Consider the following 13,996-nt stretch of genomic DNA (forward strand, 5'->3'; position numbering starts at 1 on the left):
CATTTTCATAGATTGGTGATTTGGGTAGATTTTTTGGACACATAATATGTTCATAATTTTCCATCTCTAAGATTAGAGCTCATTTTTGACACTAGAAATTGTTTTTCATGAGTAAAATTTGATAGAAATTAGATTTTCCCTACTTGATGCTAAGGTATAAGCCACGTTAAGTTTTTTTTTTTCTAATGAACTTCAAAAATACACTTAACGTGATGTTTTTCTCATTATCTATGAAATTGAGACTTGTTCTTTTTACAGTAGTTGGGGTTAATTACAAGAAAGATTTTGAGAGAAATGTGGATTTCTCTGGTTAATGTTTAGGTACATTAAGCCACGTTAAACTTAGTTCATGTTAAACGTTTTAGAATGTCCCGCTCTTTCTGATCATTCGGATGCTGTGTTGCTTTAATTAGTATTAGTCATTCCAAATAAAATAATCAAATGTGCTTGTGCTTTGAATGTTTGTGCTCAGAAAAATATATATTTCAGAAGTTTTAACTGGTCAGGATTTAAACACATGCAGATAATAAACTTTAATGACAAAAGAAAAAACACAATGTCACACATGCGTAATATACAGAATTAAACCATTATAAAACCAAAACTAAAATCTGCTATTTAACTTTTAAACAGATGCAAACAGCACAATTCCACTCAAAACATGAGCATATAAAGCATGGAATGATATATGATATTTTGAGCTGAATATTAAACACACATTCTTGGCGATTTATAGTACATTAGATTAAAAAAGGGCATAGTTGGTCCAGACATATAGAAATATATTCAGATGGTTATGAAAATAAAGGGTAAAACTAGCTTGGAAAACAGCATGCTTTTCAGTTTAACCTGAAATTACATTACAGAACTAGCATGTAACATTTTTTCTTTAAGCTGTAAATAAAAAAGCATCACTGTACAGCTAAGTTAACTAATGCACAGCTGATATAATATGATGCTGATATGTACATATAAAGTTCAGAAATAGAGATAGCAAAAAGCTCAAATAAATCTGGATGCACATGGCTTCTTATTTTTCTTTTCTGAGTTCTCTAAGCTTTGAAAACCACATTCTGGGTTTCAGCTGACCATCATTATACATCCTAATCAGAGGTGTAACTGATACAGAAAGCATAGTGATGCATGCCATAACCAGAACAACATTATCTTTAATTGCCCGATTGTCAATTTGAGCTGACTGCATAAAAAAACCCACTACTAGAGGTAAATAACAAACCAGAATCGACACTAAAACATGAGAGATGATTCTGAAGGCTTTTCTTTTCTGCTGGTTCTCAGCAGCCTTGCCTCTCTTGGTTTTATTGGCTTTGTCGTTCTCTGTTACTTTTGCATGGTTTCGATCTCCTGGTCCTGGACGCTTTAGAGCATGAAGGACAGAAGCGCAGCAGAACGAGGTTATGATCAGCCCAATGCAAAAAAATGCAAAGAAAACTTCATCTGGGAACTCTGTTTCTGTGAAAAACAGCCTCAAGCTGTTGGCCAGTGCGATTAGCCAAGATGCCGCTGCCAGTGCAACTCTGTACTGGATGCCGTTATATCTCAGGAACACAACTGGATGAATCACTGCTATGTACTGTTCAAGACACATGCAGATCTGGAGAAAGGTTCTGACAGACCAGTGGAGACCATTTAAAATCACCATCACTATTTGGACTGACATTGATAAAGTAATGATAAGGATTAAGTTTAGCAAGCACACTAAACAGTAAGTTAGTTCTAATATAGTCATGTTCAGTGGAAACACCATATTGGGTTTGAATTTCCTTTGAAGAAACACCAAGAGGGAGCAGAAATGTACAGGTGTTATCACAGCAAAACACAGAGCATTGATAATAGCAACTAAGATAGGGGCAAAATGTTCTCGATAACTACAGTCAAAGTCAGACTCTGAAACTAGAGTCTCATTAAACATAGAAGTTAAATTATCCACTTGCTCAGATGAATTACTCATTGTGGTTGAGAGCTGGAGGAAAAATAAATAATAACCAGTCAATTTTATTTATTTTAAGTATTCAAAAGCAAAAAAGCAAAATAAATACAAATATAAATTTAAACACAAACCAATTATTTTGCCTCTGTTAGTTCTGTGTAATTTATTTATATTGAAAGCAAATGAGAGTCAAACCTGCACTGGTGAAACAGCAAACAAAACGTGCCAAAATTGCTTAAATAAATCCCAACTGCAACCAGCCACACAAAGTGTCTTTCATCAGTTTACAAACAAACACAAAAGATAGTCAGCTCATAGATATATGTATATGGGTATATACTGTGTTTGCTTTGCACAAGATTGTGATTTTTTTTAAACTCATGTCATGTAAAATTTACTTACTGTTGCGGTTGGAAAGACACCTGTTTTCGTGTGTGTTCATTTTTTTTTAAAAGACTGCATCATGGTGAGAATGCATTATTATAATGCATATATATATATATATATATATATATATATATATATATATATATATATATATATATATATATATATATATATATATTATGTTATAGAATTATAAGCCTCCCTCTTTATTTTTCCCCCCAATTTCTGTTTAACGGAGAGAAGATTTTTAACACAGAGAACACATTTCTAGATTTAATAACACATTTTCTTATTTATTTAATCTTTGCTATGATGACAGTAAATAATATTAGAGTAGATATTTTTCAGGACACTTCTATACATCTTAAGGTGACTTGGTTAATTAGGTTAACTAGGCAGGTTATGGTAATTAGGGAAGTTATTGTATAACGATGATTTGTTCTGTAGACTATCAAAAATATACAGTTGAAGTCAGCATTATTAGCCCCCCTGAATTATTAGCACCCCTGTTTATTTTTTTCCCCAATTTCTGTTTAATAGAGAGAAGATTTCTTCAACACATTTCTAAACATAATAGTTTTAATAACTCATCTCTAATAACAGATTTCTTTTATCTTTTCCATGATGACAGTAAATAATATTTTATTAGATATTTTTCAAGACACTTCAATACAGCTTAGTGACATTTAAAGGCTATACTAGGTTAATTAGGGTAACTATGCAGGTTAGGATGATTGGTCAAGTTATTGTATAATGATGGCTTGTTCTGTACTATCAGGAAAAAATATAGCTTAAAGGGGCTAATAATTTTGTCCTTAAAATGGCTTTATATATATTTATATGTATACTGTATAATGTTAGGAATAATTTAAAATAATAAAATCATTGTTGATTTCTGAGAAAATACAGGTGAAGTTGCTCTATCAACTTTTCATATTAACTGTTGAACTTATTTTGTTATTCATTTAATGTTGTTGGTTTAACAAAGTGACTAGTATTGAGATTTTCTGTCATTTGAAACAGCATTGTTTCAAGTTCTGTATCATAAATTACAAGACAAACTCAGATAATCTATTGTTTCAAACTACTTCTAAAAATGTCAACCAAAGCCCATTGTTAAACTTTAAAACTAAGCACGGACATCAAGATCCCATAATGCAATCTGATAGGGTAAACAGAGGTAAACATCCAATAATCTCAAACTACAAGAAACTGTTAATCGATGGACATTTTTACAGAGCAGGGTTTTCTTTACTTAAGAAGCCACATGTCTGGCAACACTAATGCTTAATGCATTTGAGGAGCAGACAAAAGTGCAACAGTGTAACTATTTAGGCAAATTGTGATAATGGTGAAGGTTGTAGACCTAATACAATTGAATACAATTTTTAAATAAAAAAAACACACCAGCTAAGTAACATCTTTAATTATTATTTTTTAATAAACTGTTTTTAATAACTGTTTTAATAACCAAATTTGAGTTAAAACAACCCAGCATTTTTTTATAGTGTTCATACCGGTTCATACATCTAAGGTCAAGGTTTCTGCAGGTTTCACCACGTTAAATTTAGAACTTTTAAAGACCTTTTAGAGACCATTATGAATGAATTTTTAGACTTATGCAGTGCTAAATGCTAAAGATTTTTTTAGAATATCTCAGTTAGAAAATGTTCACTTGCCCTATTAAAATTGATTATAACAAAATAATTTAATAATACAATACTACTACTACTACTAATAATAATAATAATAATATTAATAATTTAATAATAATAAAATATAGGTCAGGTCAGTATCCTCACCAGTAAATAAATGGAGAACTTTTAAACAAATGTTACTGTAAGGAAAGTAATTAGAACATTTAGTTACATAGAACATAGAGTTAAAAATGCTGTTTTTAAATCAAAAGTTTTATTTAGATTGTGATTGTTGGTGATTTTATGAGTGAAAATGGCCAGATGGGGTAACTATACAGAAAAAATTAAGACCTGAAAAAAAATTAAGGTCTACAACACAATTTTTATAGATTTAGGACTTTTTAAGACCCCACTGAATAATGTAAAGGTAGCAAGTTAGTTGTGTCATTTGTCTTACACTCTGCTCAGTCAGATCATTAACAAGTTCATGATAAAGAATTAGAGGCACAACAGATCCAGAGTGTCGCTGAAATCTTGCCTTGTCAAATGTGTGCTCAGTCATGCATGCAGTCTAACACATGATAGAAAATGATAGAAAGGGCTGTCATATGTGGACAGAACATGCAAAACAGAGTAAAGTATGCCTTCCATCTGTTCCTATGCATTTATACATGTTTCTGTGCTCGCACGATCTGTGTTTGCATAGGATTTCACTGATGTTTAGCTTATGTCATATGGGTTTGCTGATAAATGTACATATTTATGACAGCACATGGTGCAAACCAATATTATTGCAGTATTTGAATGTGCTTTTGTAGATATTTTACAGAGAGCATTTAACAGATTTCCTTTCATAACCTTTGGTTTTTAGAATATGGCAGTCATTATTCATGATAATCAGCATTATTTGTTCAGGGATCTATTACTTTGATGCATTATTGGAGAAACTAATTAGCCAGTTGTGATAGTTTCCTGAGGAATGTCGCACATATGACATATATCTTTCAAACCAGGTCAGAAATGTTATCTTTGATTTTACAGGTGGTGGAGTGAAAATTTCAGCTAGCTAAAGAGTTTAAAGGTCCAGTATGTAAGTTTGGCATCCAGTGGTTGAACTAGGTATTGCACTCCTGGATCAAAACAAATGCAAGTGCAGGTTGCCAGATTGAGGACAGGAGTGAGTGATTTAAACAGTGCTCAAAATAAAAGCAATGGCATGTGATAGAAAAAATATTTCCCATATTAAAAGGAGTTTTTGTTCTAACCAATCTTGATATATTAAAAATTGGTTTCTATTTCTCACAGCTGTACAACAGAAAACTATGGTACCTCAGGTACACCCCTTGTGCTTTATTCAGTGTTAAATGCTAACAATGTGAGTTTAAATGCCATTTATTGCCATATTCTGTTAGTAGCAGCAAGTAGTTGAAATAGTTGATCTCCGATCTTGAAAATACAAATAAACTGTTTGAAATTAAACTTTCTAACTAAACATATGGCCAACACATATGGCCAACTAAACATATGGTTTAGTTCATTATGCAGATTCTCTTGAGAGTCTACTACTATAACAAACTCAAAGACACACACACGAAAAAAAAAAAAGGCTGGTCAGTGGTTTTTCGGAGTGCATGGTTGAGGTCTTTTGTGTGATTATAGCACCGCATCTGTATAAAGGACCCATTAAGCCCCCACAGTTTCTCTAGTTCTTTTTTACAAGTTTTATTAACATAGCAATATTTGGTGTGACATCTGAAAACATTGCACTTACAGCAGGTCAATTCAATGCACTAGCTTTCTCTTCTTCGTTGGCCCGAAGTCCTGTACTTCTGCAGTGGAAGTCCACTAAACCACCAACATACACAAAATGGGTAGAAAATGTCTAAAGCTAAGGTGGCATCAAGGTGGCGCAGTGAGAAGCACGATTGCCTCACAGCAAGAAGGTCACTGGTTCGAGCCGCGACTGGGTTAGTTGGCATTTCTGTGTGAAGTTTGCATGTTCTCCCCGTGTTTGCGTGGGTTTCCTCTGGGTGCTCCGGTTTCCCCCACAAGTCCAAAGACATGCTGTACAGGTGAATTGGGTAGGCTAAATTTGGATACGCTAAATTGTCCGTAGTGTATGTGTGTGAATGGAAGTGTATGGGTGTTTCCCAGTGAAGGGTTGCAGCTGGAAGGGCATCCGCTGCGTAAAACATATGCTGGATAAGTTGGCGGTTCATTCCACTGTGGCAACACTAGATTAATAAAGGGACTAAGTTGAAAAGAAAATTAATGATTGAATGAATTGTACCTAAGGCTCAAAAATAGAATCAGAGTTTGGAGACCATTCCTGTCATATTGTGTGGACAGATTTATTCCAAATTATCTCCCCACCACCCCTCAACCCTGATGCCTAAAAGTATTTTTTTAATTAATTAATTAATTATTTTATTATTATTTCACCTTGTATTATCTATTTGTTCATGTACTTTGTTCTTGTATATGTTTGAGTCGCTGTGTTTAGATCTTCAGTTTGTTTTGAGTGTTAAACAGTTTTTTTAAATTCAATAAAAACACTTGTCTTTTACTGAGACTTTTAAAAACTGAGTATTGTGTTAGTCCAGACAAGAGACGTCAGTCAAGTTGGTATCATCTGACGGTCAGGTCAGCCATTGATAGCGAGCACCAATCCAGATCTAACATCTAGCACAGAGGTCTATTTAAATACAAACATCAGCTCTCGAATCAATTCTACACTCTCTTCTGCATGCCTAACTCATCCTATAGCTCTGATCTGATATATGTTCAAGGTATTTAGCTCAAGTACTTGGCAATCAGCCTCATGTCTCTGACATTTACATTCTTTCATTCATTTTCTTTTCAGCTTAGTCCCTTTATTAATCAGGGGTCGCCACAGCGGAATTAACCGCCAATTTATCCAGCATTTGTTTTACGCAGCGGATGCCCTTCCAGCCACAAGCCATCACTGAGAAACCCATACACACACACATACATACACTTTGGATAATTTAGCCTACCCAATTCACCTGTACTGCATGTCTTTGGACTGTGGGGGAAACCAGAGCACCCGGAGGAAACCCATGCAAACGCAGAGAGAACATGCAAACTTCACACAGAAACGCCAACTGACCCAGCCAAGGCTCGACCCAGCGACCTTCTTGCTGTGAGGTGACACCCCTACCTACTGCGCCACAGCATCCCTTAACATTTACATGAACTCATAATTAATTGTAATTATGCTTGATTAGTGCTGTTCTGTTACCCGTATTTAGGGTTTTGCATTGACTGGTGCATGGATTACTACTAATTATTGTGAAAAGAAATAGAACTGAATAAACTTGAAATGAATAAAGTAAACAAAAACTAACATTAAACTATAGTTTATTTTGTGATGAAAACATGGATTTAATTCCACTAAAGGTATTACTGTTAGACACAAGTTTAGAATCTGCAGCTAGAAATACTGTTAAAATATCTTCTTCTGAGTTAAGAGAGAGTGAATAAATTATGCTGTTCATGTTTTTCACATTTGAGTGAACTAACCCTTTCAAAACCAGTGACTGAAAAATGCCACATGTATGTCTGTGAAACCACCGCTTTGGTATGTAACAAGCCAAACAGACCTTTGTGGTTTGAAGATTATTTAACGAGGAAAAGTTGTACTATTCTATATTAATTTAAATATTAGCCTTGAGTGAAAATCCCTCCTTATTGGAAAAGTAATAATAGTCTTCTGAAAGAGAAGTTCATGGGACAGAAATATTTGAACATATAGTTAGTTATAAAATGGTATTTAAAGAGTTAGATGTAAGATTCTCAGATGCATCTAAAATTGTCTTCTAAAATTAAAAAATTTCCCAGTGAAAAAGACCAGACGAAAATAAATTTCAGTTTTGAGTTGAACAGGGTATGCATATTCATAGTTTTCAGTCACATTATTGGCACAGCCAAGTGGCCAAGTAAGTTTCTGCTTCCTTTAAGCCATATAGGGCTATTCATTTGGTGCCAGGTACTTTGCTCTAACTCTTAATGTAGCTTAGTGAAAAGACATTCCAATAATTCATTTAATCCAGTCAGAAGTTTTGAAGCACTCACTTTCATGACGAGCCTCTCTCTTTCTCTCTCTCTCTCTCTCTCTCTCTCTCTTTTTATGAATAGTTTTTTCCATTTGAGACCATTTTAAAAGATAGAACAGTGGCGGTCATAGACAGCTTTGCTTATTTTTAAATCAGTTGTTCTCTCTCTCTTACTCACTTTCTCAAAAACACAGACATACACAAAAGTTTAAGTCATTGCTTTTCACGCAATATAAATATAATTTATAAGTTGGCAGTGATGAAAACAGTACATATGTGTTTTTAAGGGCAAGACACATCATAAAACACATAGGAGTATGGGTATAGCATTCCTTCATTGTTGATCAAGTTACATTACATTTTAATGAAGTCTTTAAAATACAAAGATTACTTTTCCTAATCCTACATTGTACTCCTAATGAAGCATCATATCACTTTTCTGAGGTCTTAAATCCAACAATCATTGAAACTCTCATCGATATTTCTTTCTTCACTTAGGTTTATTTGTTCTCAGTTTGTCCTCTTAGCTTTGATAAACACATGATGTGTTTCAGATGTCCTTCATTGTACATTCTGTTTAGCGGTGTAATTATTACAGTAACCAAAGTGATGGATAAACAAGCTGGAAAAAAAATACAGATATATGTTTCTTTACTGATTTCAGCCATAAGCGTAACATAAGCTACCGCTATAGGAAAGTAGCAAACTAGAATGGACATTAAAGTGTGAGAGATGATACTGTAGGCTTTTCTTTTCTGCTGGTTCTCAATAGCTCTGCCTTTCGCTGTCGTCTCTACACTGTTGAGATCTCCTGGTCCTGGACGTTTTAAAACATGAAGGATTGAAACACAGCAGTAAGAAGCTGTCAGCAATGCTATACAAAAAAATATGAAGAATATATGATCTGGAAATATGTCTGTTCCCATTAAAATGAGCCTCGAGCTGTTGGCCAGCCCGATTAGCCAGGATGCCGCTGCCAGTGCAATCCTGTACTGGATACTGTTATATCTCAGAAATGTTACTGGATGAATCACTGCCACATAATGTTCAAGACACAAGCAGATCTGCAGAAGGGGTCTGACAGTCCAGCAGATACCATTGAGAAACATCGCAAACTGAAAGCTTGTGATCGAGAGACAATTCAAAACAATTAAGTCTGTAAAGCTTAGAATACTAAAAAACAGCTCAATTATTGAGATGTTCAATGGAAACACAGAGTTGGGCTTGATGTTCACATGGAGAGACAACCAGAGGGAATAGGAATGAACCGGCATTCCCAGAGATAAGAATAATATTGTTATGACAAAAATAAAAACTATGCCAAAATGTCCCTGACAAACGCAGAGATTATACACATTTAAAGTCTCATCGACTTTGGTGGTTGAATTGTTGATTTGCAAGGATGAATTACACATGCTTGTAAAGAGCTGTAGGGGAAAAAAAGAGTTAATCAGTTTATGATGTGGAAGCAATATTTAATGTTCAAATAAATAGAAATGCATGCATACAATAGTAAGATTAACAAAAGGTACATTTACAGATCAATGTGTAATTGCACGCATTAAGTAAACAGAAGTAAAAGTTAAAATCTGTCTCATACCTGGAAAGTTAAAGCAGCATGTAAAATAGGCTAAAGAGTTTCTAGTCAGAAGCCACCAAAGATGCCTGACTATGTTACAACTTTCCAAAGCAAACTACAAACACTACTTTGCTCATATGTATTGTGTGCATAAGATTGTCCCTGTTTTGTATCTCATGTCATTAACGTGTTCATAAATGCAGAAATCTGGTACATCATGTATTGAAATTGTTTAAACAAATTCTGCTGTATTATTTGCATACAAGAGAGAAGGTAAGATGATCACCCTTGTTTCTAATATTTTTTTCTTGCAATCTGACCAGTGTTGTAATACTGTTTGCAAATGGCATATTCTTTTATTCTAATAGAAATGGAACTCAGTGAACTCTGATACTGCACACACAATTAACAAAGTTAAGCATGGGTGTGTGTTACGATAATCAAACACATACATTTAACACCAGAGACAGCATTTAGCTGTTTGACTCACTCATTCAATTATCTTCTCTAGACTTAGTCCCTCAATTATCATTATCAAGTTCAGATGCTCATGTCATCCCCTTATCCAACCATCCCCATATAATAATTGGCTTCATCACTCTGTTCCTCTCCACTAATCAGCTGGTGTGTGACATGCGGTCTGGTGCAAAATGGCTGCCATCGCATCATCCAGGTGGATGCTGCACACTGGTGGTGGATGAGAAGATTCCCCAATATGTGTAAAGTTCTTTGAGAGTCCAGAAAAGCACTATATATGTAAGGAATAATAATAATTATTATTATTATTAATATTATTATTATTATTATTATTATTATGCATATATGTTCAGTAATTTCACTTTTATGCAACAAATCATTTCATTGTCTTTAAAATTAAATAGCTGAACATTAACATATGAGAATGAGAAAACTGATGTTTATGAAATATAAGATGAAAATATTTGTCAACAAAACAACACTGATGCCCACAGAACTTTAGCATCCACTATCTAGTGAGACAGTCCCTGCTTTGAAACTGGCAGTCCCTTGGTGCAGACTGTAATTATAAAACAAAACAATAAGCTCCTCCGAAAGTCTGTTCTAACCAAAGAGAGCATTTGACTGCCTGCACCTCATCCAAGGTAGAAGAAAAACTAGAAAAAGCAATACATTTGTGCTTTAAAAGGGTTAGGATTCATTTAGGGCCCAAAATCAAGACATCAAGCACTAACAGAAATTGCCTGTAAATCTCCCACTTGCTTAAGCAAAAGACTATATCGAGATATTGTTAAATCCCAAATTGGCAGTGTTAGAGTGGATTCAACATCCATCCTCCACTCAGAAACTTGAGCATGAGCATTTTTTGCCAAATGACATGTCAGTAATCATATCATGATTCACTATGATACTGCGATAAAGGTGAATTGAATAAAGTAAATTGGCCTTGAGTGTGTATGAATGAATGTGTATGAGTGTTTCCCAATACTGGGTTGCGACTAAAAGGGCACCTGCTGTGTAAACATATACTTAAATAGTTACAGTTTATTCCACTGTGGCGACCCCTGAAATATAGACTAAGCCAAATGAAAAAGAATGAATAAATGTTTAAAATATGAAACAATTTCATTTAAAATATTAATAAAAAGTACAGTTTAGTTTTTACATTTATTTTGACAAATGTTATTTAAAACATAAAAGTACACACTGCATTCAATGTTCTCTCAATGTGTCAGTTTACTAAATGCTGGATAAATGAAGTATATTACATTGCATTTCAATGTTTCTATTTTATACATAATATATAAATATGAAGAAGAAAATACCCACCCATACTATGCAAGTCAAGTTTATTTTCCCCCAGCATTCTTCAGAATATCTTTCTTTGTGTTACACAGAAGAAAAAACTCAAACATGGTTAAACAAGAGGAGGATGAATAACATATGAGAAAATGGTCCTTTTTGCAAGATCAATCCCTTTAAGGCACCCAAAATATAGCAATGTGAGGACATCTGCTGGTTAAATATAAAGAAAAGCAAGTCAAACACAGAAGAATTTCACATTTTTCACATTTAACATTCATTTTCCTTCGGTTTAATTCCTTTATTCATCAGGGGTTGCCACAGGGGAAAGAACCGCCAACTTACCCACTTGAACGAGCCACCTTTTTGCTGTGAGGGGACGGTTTTAACCACTGAGCCACCGTGTCGCCCCACACATTTTACGTTTAACATAACAGAGTTTTTAAGTACAATATATAGTATTATAATATGCAATATAATATGTTACATGTAGTCATTTTTAATTCTACAATTACACATGTAACCAGTAAGACTTTTGCAAATGATTTGGACTTGGACATGGAAAATATATGTTATTTAATTATTATACTGTACATTTAAACATTGTATGAACATCAATGTGCATCCACATGATGCAAAAACAATCAGCCTACAATGGTACCAATCCACCAACACCAGTTATTTATTTATTTATTATTATTTGTATTGTTATTTTTATTGATTCTTATAAATCAGGGGCAGTATCTGGAAAATAAACTGATTTCCTATGACTTATGACAATCTGCTTTTTTCTGTGTGTGCTTTGAATATGTGTGCTCAAAAAAAATAGCATTTCAGAAGTATAAACTGAGGCGACTCGGTGGCTCAGTAGGTAGTACTGTCACTGTGTATGGATGTTTCCCAGTGATGGGTTGCAGCTGGAAGGGCATCCGCTGCGTAAAAACATATGCTGCACAAGGTTCACTTCACTGTGGCGACCCAAAGGGACTAAGCCGAAAAGAAAATGAATGAATAAATGAAGTTTAAACTGATTAGGCATTAAAAGCATGCAAAAAATAAACTACAATAATAAAGAAAAACTACAACATCACATGAGTGTAATAGACATAAAAAACAAAACATGTTTTGTCTTACAAAGATCAGAGACAAAGACAGTAAAATCCACGCCTTCATCTGAAAAGGGGGCAGAGCTAAGCAGTTCATAACAAACAATACAACTCTGCTTCCACTCAAAATAGGTGTCTATAGCATGGTATAATACATGATCTATGGAGAATTTTGAGCTGAAAATTACACATGCATTCTGGGAACACATGAGACTTATACAGCATTTCAGTGCAAAAAAAGACATGTTCAATGAAAATAATGGATAAAACTGACAAAACTGTTTGCCACAATTCCCTGAAACAAGTTATTTGGTATGAAATGCACTCATACAATCCTCATTAAAAGTACACCAACAAACAAATGTCAAGTACAAGTTTAAGCACGGAACAAAAAGTAAATGAAAACAGAACTAGAACTAGTAACAGTGTAACTTTAAACCGTAAATAAACAAAACAATACTGTATAGCTAATGTAATTAAAGTAGATTCAGTATTTTAAAATGCACATGGCCTTTTATTTTTCTTTTCTGAGTTCTCTAAGCTTTGAAAACCACATTGGGTTTCAGACGACCATCATTATACATCCTAATCAGAGGTGCAATTAATACAGAAAGCATAGTGATGCATGTTATCAAATTCAAAGCATGATATTTAGTTACCTGATCACTGATTTGAGATAAACGCGTTAAGAAAACCACCACAAGAGGTAAATAACAAACCAGGATCGACACTAAAACATGAGAGATGATTCTGAAGGCTTTTCTTTTCTGCTGGTTCTCAGCAGCCTTGCCTCTCTTGGTTTTATTGGCTTTGTCGTTCTCTGTTACTTTCACATTGTTTCCATCTCCTGGTCCTGGATGCTTCAGAGCGTGAAGGACAGAAGCGCAGTAGAACGAAGTTATGATCACTGCGATGCAAAAAAATGCAAAGAAAACTTCATCTGGGAAAATATATTCTGTGAACATTAACCTCAAGCTGTTGGCCAATGCGATTAGCCAACATGCCGCTGCCAGTGCAACTCTGTACTGGATGCCGTTATATCTCAGGAACAGTACTGGATGAATCACTGCTATGTAATGTTCAAGACACATGCAGATCTGGAGAAGAGGTCTTACAGACCAGTGGAGGCCGCTGAAAAAGACCTTCAATGTATAGGCTATCAATGAGCCACTCATGAAACAGATTGAGTTTAGCAAGCATAGAAAACAATAAGTCAGTTCTAGTATAGTCATGTTCAGTGGAAGCACCGAGTTGGGTTTGACTTTCCTATGAAGAAACACCCAGAGGGAGCAGAAATGTATCAGTGTTCCCATAGTAATGCACAGTAATAAAATGAGACCAGCCAAAATCATGGCAAAAAGTCCCAGATAATCGTAAGTAAGGACTGAAGTTAGAGTCTCGTTGAACATAGAAGTTAAATTCTCCACTTGCTCAGAGGAATTACTCATGGTGGTACAAAGCTGGGGGAAATAACAATAACA

Source organism: Danio rerio, chromosome 1 (assembly GCF_049306965.1).
Source record: "Danio rerio strain Tuebingen ecotype United States chromosome 1, GRCz12tu, whole genome shotgun sequence".
Taxonomy (NCBI): domain Eukaryota; kingdom Metazoa; phylum Chordata; class Actinopteri; order Cypriniformes; family Danionidae; genus Danio; species Danio rerio.